Source organism: Pleurodeles waltl, chromosome 1_2 (genome assembly GCF_031143425.1).
Source record: "Pleurodeles waltl isolate 20211129_DDA chromosome 1_2, aPleWal1.hap1.20221129, whole genome shotgun sequence".
Classification (NCBI taxonomy): Eukaryota; Metazoa; Chordata; class Amphibia; order Caudata; family Salamandridae; genus Pleurodeles; species Pleurodeles waltl.
In genome coordinates this window covers 384,908,042-384,920,732 of record NC_090437.1, presented here as the reverse complement: position 1 = coordinate 384,920,732, position 12,691 = coordinate 384,908,042, and positions in this window count along the sequence as shown.

The following is a 12,691-nucleotide window of genomic DNA, read 5'->3' as shown; positions in this document are numbered from 1 at the left end:
TGTTTTTGGTACTCTGGGCACTTTACCACTGCAATCCAGTGCTAAAGTGCAAGTGCTCCTGTATAAAATATGTATGTAATTGGCTTTCCATGATTGGCATATTTGATTTACTGGTAAGCCCCTAGTACAGTGCACTAGAGGTGCCTAGGGCCTGTAAATAAAATGCTACTAGTGGGCCGGGAGCACTGGTTGTCCCACCCACATTAGTAGCCCTGTAAACATGGCTCAGACCTGCCCCTGCAGTGATTGACTGTGCAAATTTTAACTGCCAATTCGGCTTGGCAAGCGTATCCACTTCCAGGCCTAAACCTTCCCTTTTCCTACATGTAAGACACCCCTAAGGTAGGCCCTAGGTAGCCCCATGGGCAGGGTGCAGTGTATGTTTAAGGTAGGGCATATACTAATGTGTTTTATATGTCCTGACAGTGAAATACTGCCAAATTTGTTTTTCACTGTTGCAAGGAGTATCTCTCTCATAGGTTAACATGGGGGCTACATTTAAATATGATTAAAGCATAGATTCCCTTTGGGAGCAGTTAGACATGTGGAGTTTGGAGTCTCTGAGCTCACAATTTAAAAATACATCTTTTAGTAAAGTTGATTTTAAGATTGTGTGCTTGCAAATACCACTTTTAAAAAGTGGACATTTTCTTACTTAAAACATTCTGGCCCATATTTATACTTTTTGACACACAACTGCGCCAACGCAGTTGTGCGTCAAAAATTTTACCGCCAGCTAACGCCATTCCAAAGCGCCATGCGGGCGCCTTATTTATTGAATGACGTTAGCCGGCGCTGCGGACTGGTGTGCGTAAAAAAAAATGACTCACACCAGGCAGCGCCGGCGTAGGGGAAAATGGAGCTTGTGCATCAAAAAATGGGGCAAGTCAGGTCTGAGGCAAAATTCAGGCCTCAACCCGAATTGCGCCATTTTTTTTTACGCCCAACCCCCATTGAAATGACTCCTGTCTTAGCAAAGACAGGAGTCATGCTCCCTTGCCCAATGGCCATGCCCAGGGGACTTATGTCCCCTGGGCATGGTCATTGGGCATAGTGGCATGTAGGGGGGCACAAATCAGGCCCCCCATGCAACAAAAAAAATACGAAAAAAAAAACTTACCTGAACTTACCTTAACTTCCCTGGGATGGGTCCCTTCATCCTTGGGTGTCCTCCTGGGGTGGGCAAGGGTGGCAGGGGGTGTCCCTGGGGGCATGGGAGGGCACCTCTGGGCTCCTTCTGAGCCCACAGGTCCCTTAACGCCTGCCCTGACCCAGGCGTTAAAAAACGGCGCCCATCGAGCTGGGCGCCGTTTTTTAAGGCCTGCCCCCTCCTGTGCGTCAAAATGACGTCATGGTATAAATATGGGGCACAGGCCTTAAAGTCATTTTTTGGAAGGGAACGCCTACCTTGCATCTAATTAACGCAAGGCTGGTTCCCCCTTCCAAAAAATGGCGCACATGGTGGAACTTTGACGCCCGCTGCGTCGGACGTCAAAGTATAAATATGGGGCAGGGTTTGCGCCGAATGTGCGTCAAAAATTTTGACGCACATTAGGTGCAAACAGAGTAAAAATATGCCCCTCTGTGTTTGTGGATTTCCTGTCTGGGTCAGTTTGACAGCTGGGCTGTTTGCACCTCTCTCTAGACAGTGACACAAAGGGAACTGGGGTGTAGCCTGCATTTCCTGATGAGCCATCTGTGCTAAGAGGGAGGGGAGTAGTGGTCACTTACACCTGAAGGGGCTATGTCTCCCCTCACACAATGCAGTCTCCAACCGCCTGGTGGGTGTCTGGGGCCTGGCCTGGGCAAGGCAGAATTTCACAAACAAGAGAGACTTTCCTTTGAAGTACGCCTACTTCAAAGGCTGCAATGGGTACAAGAAGGGCACCCAAAACCACAGACTTTACATCACTTCTGGACATCATGAGCAGTGACACTCATGTGTTGACCCTATGAATGCTGAACCTGGTAATGTAAATCATTATGGCAAAAACAACAAGGTGAGAGCAACATTTACAACAACATGTCACAATACTGTGGGGCAATTTACAGTCTACAACAGCCCCATTTGCCAACCTACGATGTATTTTAGAAGAGCCTGAAAGCAGAAGAGTAAACAAACTTGATTAGCGGTACACTAGAAATAATCAAGGCACAGGAGTGTGATTGTGCAAGACACAAGAAGAAATGACCTATAGACCATATGGACTGTGGTTCAGTGGAAGAACTCAGTGCTCTACTTCACCAACTTTAAAGGGAAGCATTATCAAAGACACCCTGTAGAACTGAGATGGATAACAATCAGAATAATGTCGCCTGAAGGCAGCTGGGCAGGATAACTTTGCCTCGCTGTAGTTTCCACGTTCCCTGGCCGTAGTCTAGTCTTCCCTCAATGTTACTTCTGAGAATCAATTTTTTTGTTGGAGATGTGGTCCAGCCTGGTGTTGCACCAATCACTCGACCCATTAGACTGGACTATAAAATATCACTATATACGTCCTCACAATCTTGATGGAGAAATATTTTACTAGTCCCAATGGAACCCTCAAATTAAACAAAAAAGGCATTCTAGTACATGATGGGTGCATGTCCACTCAAACTAGATGCAGACACATTTAACAAGTACCCGTGAAATCCACAGACCAGTCTTCTCAAAAGAGAGAGAAGAGGCAACACACCCAAGCACACTACAAATTATCAATAAACCACACCAGGTGCTTGAGCGAGGTAGCTTAACCACCACACTAAATCTGTGTACTGATTCAATTTGAGTTGCAATTAAAGGGATCCAAACAGATGTTAGAGAGGTTGCCTCACTATCAACTGGTTGAGTCATGCTTCATCATTGGTAGACCCCTAAGCTGGAGCAGGTGCAGTGCACTTGACCATTGTGGGAGTTCCTAGTTATTGGTTCATCTGGATTTTATGCCGGGATCCGGGTTTTTAAGGAAAAATATCTTAGGGTATACCAGGTATTACCTTTATTGATAGTAAACCTTTTTATGGTTAAAAGAAACATTTATAATGGGAAGTTGGTGAAAAGTTGTAATTCACCTGTCCACTCATTATTACCGTGCCATTACTCCAGTATATTTTCAGTCCTTGTCACTATAACATCATTCAAGTCTATCAAAGGGATCAGCACATAATGACCACAATCATTATAGCGGATGCATGATTGAGCGTCTCTTATGCATGCACCACAAGTCTATAAATGTCACTATTATATGTGTTAAATGTATATATGAGACCACTAACATTCATCATTTTGGTCCAGTGTAGAAGTCTTTAAGCAATAGAGCCAGCCTTGTTCAAAATACAGTAGTAGACCTTTCTCCACGTTTCAAGTGTGGGAAGGTCACATTCTATAAAAAAAACATTTTATGTCTTTCTCTGAGTGACTATTTTCAGAAAGTGTTGCATCAGTTTTGTAGTAGTCTTTTTAAATCTTTTGGTACTCATATGCTCATTGATCCCAATTTTTACTTTAAGAGTTGTCATGCCTATGTATTTCATACTGCAAGTACAAACAATAAACATCACATTTGCAGATTCAAAGTTGGTGACCATGGAGTCCTCATACCCAAATATATGCTGTTGTCAACAGAGAGGATGATTTATCTTTGTATTGTCTTGTATGCACAAGTTCATCCTTTAGTGGCTTTCTGCTTTTGAAGGAGGACATAGGCCTCTAACGATTCACTTGTTTTTGCAGTATGAGATACGTAGGTGTTAGAAATGGGGTCTTTGGGTGGCAGTCTGGCTACCCCCTGTCCAAGCAAGGACCCTCACTCTAGTCAGGGTAAAGAAGAATCACCCTCAATTAACCCCCGCTTAACCTCTTGGTAGCTTGGCACAAGCAGGAAGGCTTAACTTGATAGTCTAGGTGTAAAGTATTTGTACCAACACACACAGTAACTCAGTGAAAACACTACAAAATGACACAACACAGGTTTAGAACAATAGTAAATATTTATCTAAACAAAACAAGACCAAAACGACAAAAATCCAACATACACAAGTCAAGCTATTAATTTTAAAGGCAAAAGAGTCGTAAATCGTTTAGTAAGCAGTAAAAACACTTTTAGCGTTGAAAAGTACCTGGGTAGCATCAAAATAACATGCACGGATAAGTGTGCGTCGAAAAAGGTTAGCAATGCATTGATTTCCCACCCGCACACAAGACTGTGCGTCCTTTCTCCTTCTCTGGTCGGGTCGGTGTGTGTCGTTTATCCTCTCCGCAGAAGAGAGATGTGTCGATCCGTGCACCAGGTAAATGTAAAAAACATAAGTAGGTGCCAAAGGCTTTTTTGGGATCTCACCATTACACTGCCATGTCATGTTTGCTGAACCGTAGGCTGCCTAGTTTTGTTTTACCTTACGCCTCTGTTTCCATGTCTGTATATTTATTTTACAGGTTCGTTTTCATCACTTATTTCTCCTGTGATCAGTTTACCTACATTTCACTTCCTCCTTTCTCCCTCTGCGCTTTTTCCCTCTGTGGGTCTAATGATGAAAAATAAATCCCTGTCCCTAAAAATGACTACCAGTGCCATCTGCAACCACCAGCCCAAATTAAGCATTGAAGTTGGATCAATTCAATAATTGTGTGTGTACTATGGAGATGTTTGGTCATACATATTTTTTTCCATAGTTTCATATTTTTTCTACCATTTTAATGGATTAATATCATTATATTTAAGGGCATATTTACAAGAAAGTGGTGCATCATAAATGATGCACCACTTTTTGTGCACCCTCTCCCACAGGCACCTAACAACACCATGGTTGCGTCATATTTACAATGCAGTGCACCATGGTGGTTGTTAGCACAATACCGTCAAACTTTTTGACATTATTGTGATGCTTTGCTACACTAGTATCAAAACAATTTACGATCGTACAGCAAAGCATAGGGAGGCCCACTGAATATATTTGGTGCCTCATTTTAACACCTGCAGGCGTTATAAATGATGAACAGTGAAATGTTGTAAATTTCACAGCACCATTTGTTCGGGCCTCCCTGTGCTGGAATGACCTCCTTGCCTACATTATGCCTGATGCAGGCATAATGTGGTGCAAGGGGTCGCAAAGTGGTGCACTGCAAGCATTTTTTGTGACACTCAGGTGGCGCCAAGCAATGTTCCATATTTACAAGGTGGTGCTAAGCCACTTTTTGTGGCTTAACATCCCCTAGTAAATATGGGCCCCGCTGATGAAGTTTGCTGTGGCAGAGGGGCTAACAATCGGCGTTGCTGTGGATGCTCCACCGCAACACCCATTGCTTTTGACGCTGCCTCAGATTTACAAGGTATCGTAAGTCTGAGGCAGCAACAAAAACTAATACCACCATAATGGTGGCTTTAGCATGGCACAACGAGAACCAATACTTGTATTTTTCCTCGTTTTTGCTTTTTCCATGGGTGCTGCATTCTGCAGCACACACAGAAAGAGCAAAACATCATGAATGATTGTTTATTTGCAGAAAGGTGTTCCTTCCTCCACATAAACAATAATTCAATAATGATGATTTGCTGCTTCTATGTGTTCTGCACTCTGCAGCACACATAGAAATGCCAGATCGCCATTGTAGATTGTTTAAGTGCAGGAAGGGGCACCTTCCTGCACATAAACAATCATTCCCTGCAACACAGGCACCCTTACACTATGGTGCAAGTACGCCTGCATTGGCACTGGCAGCTGAATGTAGCGGCAGTGATAAGGGAAGACAGGGGTTCAGGGTCAGATTTAGGGCGGTGAAAGCAGCGCGGGCACACTGGGTGCTGGCCAGGATTGGGGGGGGCACTGACCTAAGGGGGGCGCTGTGTTTAGCAATAACATACGTAACTTGCGATTTAAAAGTTCCTTGTGCCCCCAGGCTTCAGGAACCAATTAAAATGTCAAGACACGTCTTGTTATTAATGTTCCTGTTAAGGAGAGAGATGGGAGTTTTGTCTAGCGGCAGCTTTGACTCGCCATAAAGTAGCTCAGAGTGTTAATATGCCTGCTGCAAAGAACAGAACTATATTTTATGGTGATAGCTGAGTGGATTAGTAAAGCCAGCCTTTACAAGCTCTTTAAAACAAATGAATGTATGTGAAAGGGGGGCTATGAAGAAATGTTGGGCACATTTGAAGGGTGGCAGTGTGGGAATCTGAGGAGGTGGTTATGGGGTGGGGTTTGCCAAAACAGGCTGTCACACAGGGTGCCACTAATGCTAAAGCCGGCCCTGCAGGGGTGTGCCGTATTTTTGTAAATACGTCGCATCCCTTATTTTCAGAACTGACACAGTGTGGGCTGCCAATATTGGTGCAGCGCCGTCCTGCGCCAGTTCCTCGTAAATCTGGCCTTCTGTTTTTTGCTGAGCAGCTCCTGAGATCATTTACCTTGTTTCTCCGCCTTTGGGGGAGCCATTCCACAGACTTCTTCCTTTAATATGAGTCGTTTGGATACCACAAAGTGCTGCTTCACAACTTTTGTCAGACATTTGTCTACCTTAGCGAGGTTTTAGTATTCCTCAATAAATTGTAGATTCATTTTGATTATGTAACTGGTGCCTTATTCCTATGTTGTCACTGATATCAAAGTTTTTGTGACATCTATCCGTGTGATGCTATCAAATATGTTTATTGGATCTAATTCTTAAGAATTTTCTTAAGAACTTTCAAAACTTGAGAGGTCTGTGGGATAATGACTGGAACTGTCAACAGAAAAGATAGGTAACCATGTTAACTTCTAAGCCTCGACTAAACATCTTGTGATTTCGGGCAAATGGGACAAGTATCACATTGTCTGGTTCTGTTGTAAAGCGCTCAAATGCCCATAGTACAGTTTGGCGCTATACAAAAAAGCAAAATAGGTGTAGCATCGGTGACGTGGCGACGATAATGTGTTTGTGCTGGTTCGGTGGGGGAGGGGGGGTGGACCCCCATACTCTGCAGTTTTTAACTGTATATATCCGCTCACCAATATACCTCAGCCAGCGGTGTTACAGTGCACGCATTTTAAAACAAACACCTGATAAAGAACATTTGTCCCATGAAGCTTTAAAGATTCCATGTCAAGTAAAGAAACACCATTCTTCTGAAAGGTCTTCTTTTAAAGGTCGGCAAATAATGTACATATTTGCAAACAATGAAACAGTTGCAAGGGAATGTAATGTAAATAAAACAACTAATGCTTGTGATTTCCCAGGCCGACCAGTTGGTGGCACTGCAACACCACAAAGCATCGTATTCCACAACTTGCGTTTAGGAATCAAATATTATAGTAAGAAAGTGGGAGTCGCTGAACAAAATGTCCAGACACGTACCTGAGCTAGCAACAATTACTTGTACTGTGCGAATTAACGGAAAGCGTCGATGAGTAACACCCGCACTTCGGGTATGGTTGAGAGGTCCACTCATGCAAACATGAATTCATCAACGGCTTAGAGGCAGCGATGGCCGAGGTTGCTGCAATCTTCTGCTCACGTGTTGTCATGCTTGCTTAGTTCCACGATGCATGGACTGAAGTTGGAGGCCGGGCACTGACCTGCGCCACGCATTTTGGCACAAGGGTTGCCGGCCTCGTAAGTCAAACTGGAAACAAGAGGCATTAATCAAATGGGGACATATACACAGGAGACAGGCGGATGAGGGAAAGGAAGAACAAATGGCGTTCCGTTCCCCCTAACCTTGCCACACAAATCGTCTCACACTGGGCCCTCCTCGGTAAGGGGCATAGTTATAGATCCCTAGGGGGCATATTTATACTCTGTTTGCGCCGAATTTGCGTCGTTTTTTTCGATGCAAATTCGACGCAAAACTAACTCCATATTTATACTTTGGCGTTAGACGCGTCTAGCGCCAAAGTTCATGGAGTTAGCGTCATTTTTTGGCGTGAGCACCTTTCTTGCGTTAATGAGATGCAAGGTAGGCGTTCCTGTCTAAAAAAATGACTCCCAGGCATGTGCGTGGTATTTATACTCCCGGGCAAAAATGACGCCCGGGAGTGGGCGGGGCAAAAAACCCTGCATTTGCGCCTGAATTTAACGCCTGGGTCAGGGCAGGCGTTAAGGGACCTGTGGGCTCAGAATGAGCCCAGAGGTGCCCTCCCCTGCCCCCAGGGACACCCCCTGCCACCCTTGCCCACCCCAGGAGGACACCCAAGGATGGAGGGACCCACCCCAGGGACATTAAGGTAAGTTCAGGTAAGTATATTTTTTTATTTTTTTTTGTGGCATAGGGGGGCCTGATTTGTGCCCCCCTACATGCCACTATGCCCAATGACCATGCCCAGGGGACATAAGTCCCCTGGGCATGGCCATTGGGCAAGGGGGCATGACTCCTGTCTTTGCTAAGACAGGAGTCATGTTAATGGGGGATGGGCGTCGTAAAAAAATGGCGCAAATCGGGTTGAGGCGATTTTTTTGACTCAACCTGACTTGCCCCATTTTGAGACGCCCATACGCCATTTTCCCCTACGCCGGCGCTGCCTGGTGTACGTGGTTTTTTTTCACGCACACCAGGCAGCGCCGGTCGGCTAACGCCAGCTAACGCCATTCTATAAATACGGCGCCCGCATGGTGCTTCATAATGGCGTTAGCCGGCGCTAATTTTTTTGACGCTAAACTGCGTTAGCGCAGTTTAGCGTCAAAAAGTATAAATACGGGCCCTAGTGCCATCTTGCGCCACATTAACGTAATTTATTCTGACGTTAATGTGGCCCAATGAGGCCAAAATCCTAACGCCATATATACAGGGTGGCGCAATACAAAGGGGGCGTTCCCCTGTTAGGGGAGCTAGAAAAATGGCATAAGAAAATCTAAGGGATTTCCTTAAACCATTTTTTACTGCACTTTTAACGCCTGCTTAACAGCAGGCGTTAAAAGGGGCCTTCCATTCTTTAGAATGGAGCCCTATGTATTCTGCAGGAGTACCACCAATATTTCGGCACTACTCCTGCAGAGTACATCAACAGCTTCATGAAAGATAATGCTGTTGCCCCCTACCCCGCGCCATGGTGCGACGTATTTTAAATATGGCGCACACATGGTGGTGGTAGGGGGGTGCTGAAGAGCCCAGGGAAAGTGGCGCTGCACTCAGTGCTGCGTCACTTTCCATAAAGATGCCCTTAAGGATCTAACACATCGTATCTTTGCAGTCAGTTTACTTGGGGGACGGAGGCAGTTTGATACACCATGTGTTTGGCCAAATACCCCAACCGAAAAAAGCTTTGATTTCTGTGTGTCTATCTACAAGTTATGTTTTTTAGAGGTAGGCATTTTCTAGCCGTTGCCACTAGGGTAAATAAATGCAGAGGCATATCACAGTCTCCTGCAGTCCCGGCGCCGTAGCCCATCCCCTCTGACGGGTTCCAAGGCATATGAATATTTCTGAGAAATTAAGTGTCAGTGGCCCTTAACCACATTCTGCTGTGTGGGAGAGGGGCATCACTTTGCTGTACGCCACTGAATTAATGTTATGATGTGGAGGCACCTGCCAGTAAAAAAGACCGTTTGGGGCAGATTTACTTTTCTTTCATGCAGTGCAGTGCAGCAGGGCACCTTACTGTGCTGTGTTGCTTGAAAGGGAGAGAACAGAAATGAGCCATATCTACTAATATACATCATGCATCTGCTTTCTCCCAGCACTGACGCACTGTGTGCTGACTACTGCCAACTCAGGCACCCTTGCATCGTGGTGCAACCCTGCTTGCGTTATGGGTAGTATTGTCTCTGCGCAGAAAGGGATGCCTTCCTGCACAAAAACAATCCTTAGAGGCAGATTTTTTTTTGTGTGTGCTGTAGAATGCAGCACACATGGAGGAGTAATTAACAAGGAGAAATAAAGATATTTCCTGGATATACCTCTGTCAGGTAGGTGGACCATTTTGGCGCAAACCCAGGTTTATAAATCTTTGGGTTTCCATCAAAATACTTATGTGGATGTGTAGTAGTGCCTATACTTCACCAGTGTAGTATGTATTTGATGCAAGCTAACACAGGGCAGCACTATATGTTGTGTGTTTGTTACTTTGGGGAATATTTAAGAGCCCCTAGCGCAATTCTAATGCCACATTAGTATCAATTTTTATACTAATGTAGTGTTAGATGGCCAATAACACTGTGCCATATTTACAAAGTGGCGCAATGCTTAAATTGCGCCCCTTTCTTACCCTAGTCAGGGTAAGTCACACACAATCTAAATTATCCTGTGCCCACCCTCTGGTAGCTTGGCACTGATCAGTCAGGCTTAACTTAGAAGGCAATGTGTAAAGTATTTGTGCAATAAATGATACAATAACACAATATAGCACCACATAAATCCACCACACACTGTTTAGAAAAATATATAATATTTATCTGGATATTTGCAGGTCAAAACGATCAAAGATGTAATAAGTAAATGTAGAGATATCACTGAAAAGTGATATACAGTGTCTTAAGTCTTTTTAAAGCAAACAAAGTCTGTTTCACGCACAAAGTACCTGGTTCGCGTGAAAATTCTCTGCAAAGAGCCGCAGATGCGAAGCGTGGAAACAAAGGGGTGTGCGTTGATTTCTTGGGCCGCCCACGGCGATGCGTTGTTTAGTTTCCATGCAGGGACGGCAGTACGTCGATTTCCGGCGCTGGGTCGTGGATCCACTTCGGGTTGCAGTGTTTTCAGATGCCCTGTGGGTCTGTGCGTGGAATCCTGGGCTTGCGGAGCGAAGTCATAAGTGCTGCGTCGTTCCAGTGGGCGTTGTGTGGAAGTTTCTTCCGCACAGCAGGCGCAGACTGTGCGTCAGTTTTAGCAAGCTGTGCGTTGAATTTTCGCCACACAATGAGTCCAGTTGCAAGAGAGAAGTCTTTTTGACCCTGAGACTTCAGGGAACAGGAGGCAAGCTCTAGCCAAGCCCTTGGAGAGCACTTCTTCACCACAACCAGGGAGCAGCAAGGCAGCAGGGCAACAGCAAGGCATCAGTCCTTCACAGAAGGCAGTCAGGTGAGTCCTTTGGGCGGCCAGGCAGTTCTTCTTGGCAGGATGCAGGTACTGGTTACAAGTTTCTTCCCCAGGAAGTGACTGAGTTGGAAGGGGCAGAGGCCCTGTTTATATACAAAATTGTGCCTTTGAAGTGGGGGAGACTTCAAAGAGTGGCACCAGGTCCCCTTTCAGTTCAATCCTGTCTGCCAGGGTCCCAGTAGGGGGTGTGGCAGTCTTTTGTGTAAGAGCAGTCCCTCCACCCTCCCAGCCCAGCAAGACCCATTCAAAATGCAGATGTATGCAAGTGAGGCTGAGTATCCTGTGTTTGGGGTGTGTCTGAGGAAATTCACAAGGAGCTGTCATCTAAACCCAGCCAGGCGTGGATTGTAAGGCACAGAAAGATTTAAGTGCAGAGAAATGCTCACTTTCTAGAAGTGACATTTTTAAAATAGTAATATTAAATCCAACTTCACTAGTCAATAGTATTTTATATCACCATTCTGGCCATACTAAATATGACCTTCGTACTCCTTTCAGATCAGAAGATACCACTCAAACAATATATGAGGACAACCCCAATGTTAGCCTATGAAGGGAGCAGGCCGCACCACAGTGTAAAAAACGAATTTGGGAGTTTTACACTACCAGGACATGTAAGCTACATAGGTACATGTCCTGCCTTTTGCCTACACAGCACCCTGGCCTATGGGTTACCTAGGGCATGCCTTAGGGGTGTCTTATATGTAGGAAAATGGGTGTTTTAGGCTTGGAAAGTACTTTTAAATGCCAAGTCGAATTAGCAGTGAAACTGCACACACAGGCCTTGCAATGGCAGGCCTGAGACATGGTTAAGGGGCTACTTAAGTGGGTGCCACAACCAGTGCTGCAGGCCCACTAGTAGCATTTATTCTACAGGTCCTGGGCACATATAGTGCACACTACTAGGGACTTATAATTAAATTAAATAGTCCAATTGGCATAGGATCCAACGTTACCATGTTTAAAGGGAGAGAGCATACGCACTTTAGTACTGGTTAGCAGTGGTAAAGTGGGCAGAGTCTAAAATTCAGCAAAAACAGTGTCGAAAAAGTGGAGGGAGGCAGGCAGAAAGTTAGGGATGACCACCCTAAGGCTGTCAGGTCTAACAGTCAGGTATAGAAAAATACATTGACTTACAACAAAAACATTCAAATTTACTGAAAAAAGCAAAGGTTAAAGAGATGTTATAGTTAGGTGACTCAGTTATAGTGTTATGTTTTAAAGTCAAAATGTCACTGAAGTTCACCAGTTATAGTTTAGTGAACTAGCTATGCAGCCGCCATACACTGCTTAAGACCTCACAAATTATATCACTGACATGTTAAGGACATCATCAACTGCATCACTAATGACATGTCAAATGGCATTATTGTTGACATTACAGATGACATCATTCAAACTACTTATACTATAGACCAATAAAATACTATAACATTCCTTTAACCTTTGTTTTTCTCAGTAGGTTTCTATGTTTTTTTGTAAGTAGTGTCTTGTATGCGTACCTAAAACTATAACATCTATTTTTTCAATTAATTTCAAGAGTTTTAATGCAAAAATAAGATCTTATTGCACATAATAGGTCCACAATTGTCCCTTTGCTGATAGCTAAATACCACATTGCAGCACTTGACACTCACAGCATAGCGAAGCAGAGCAGCGCAAGGTTGGCAATCCCAATTCTTTGGCACACATCAATAACACTCAAT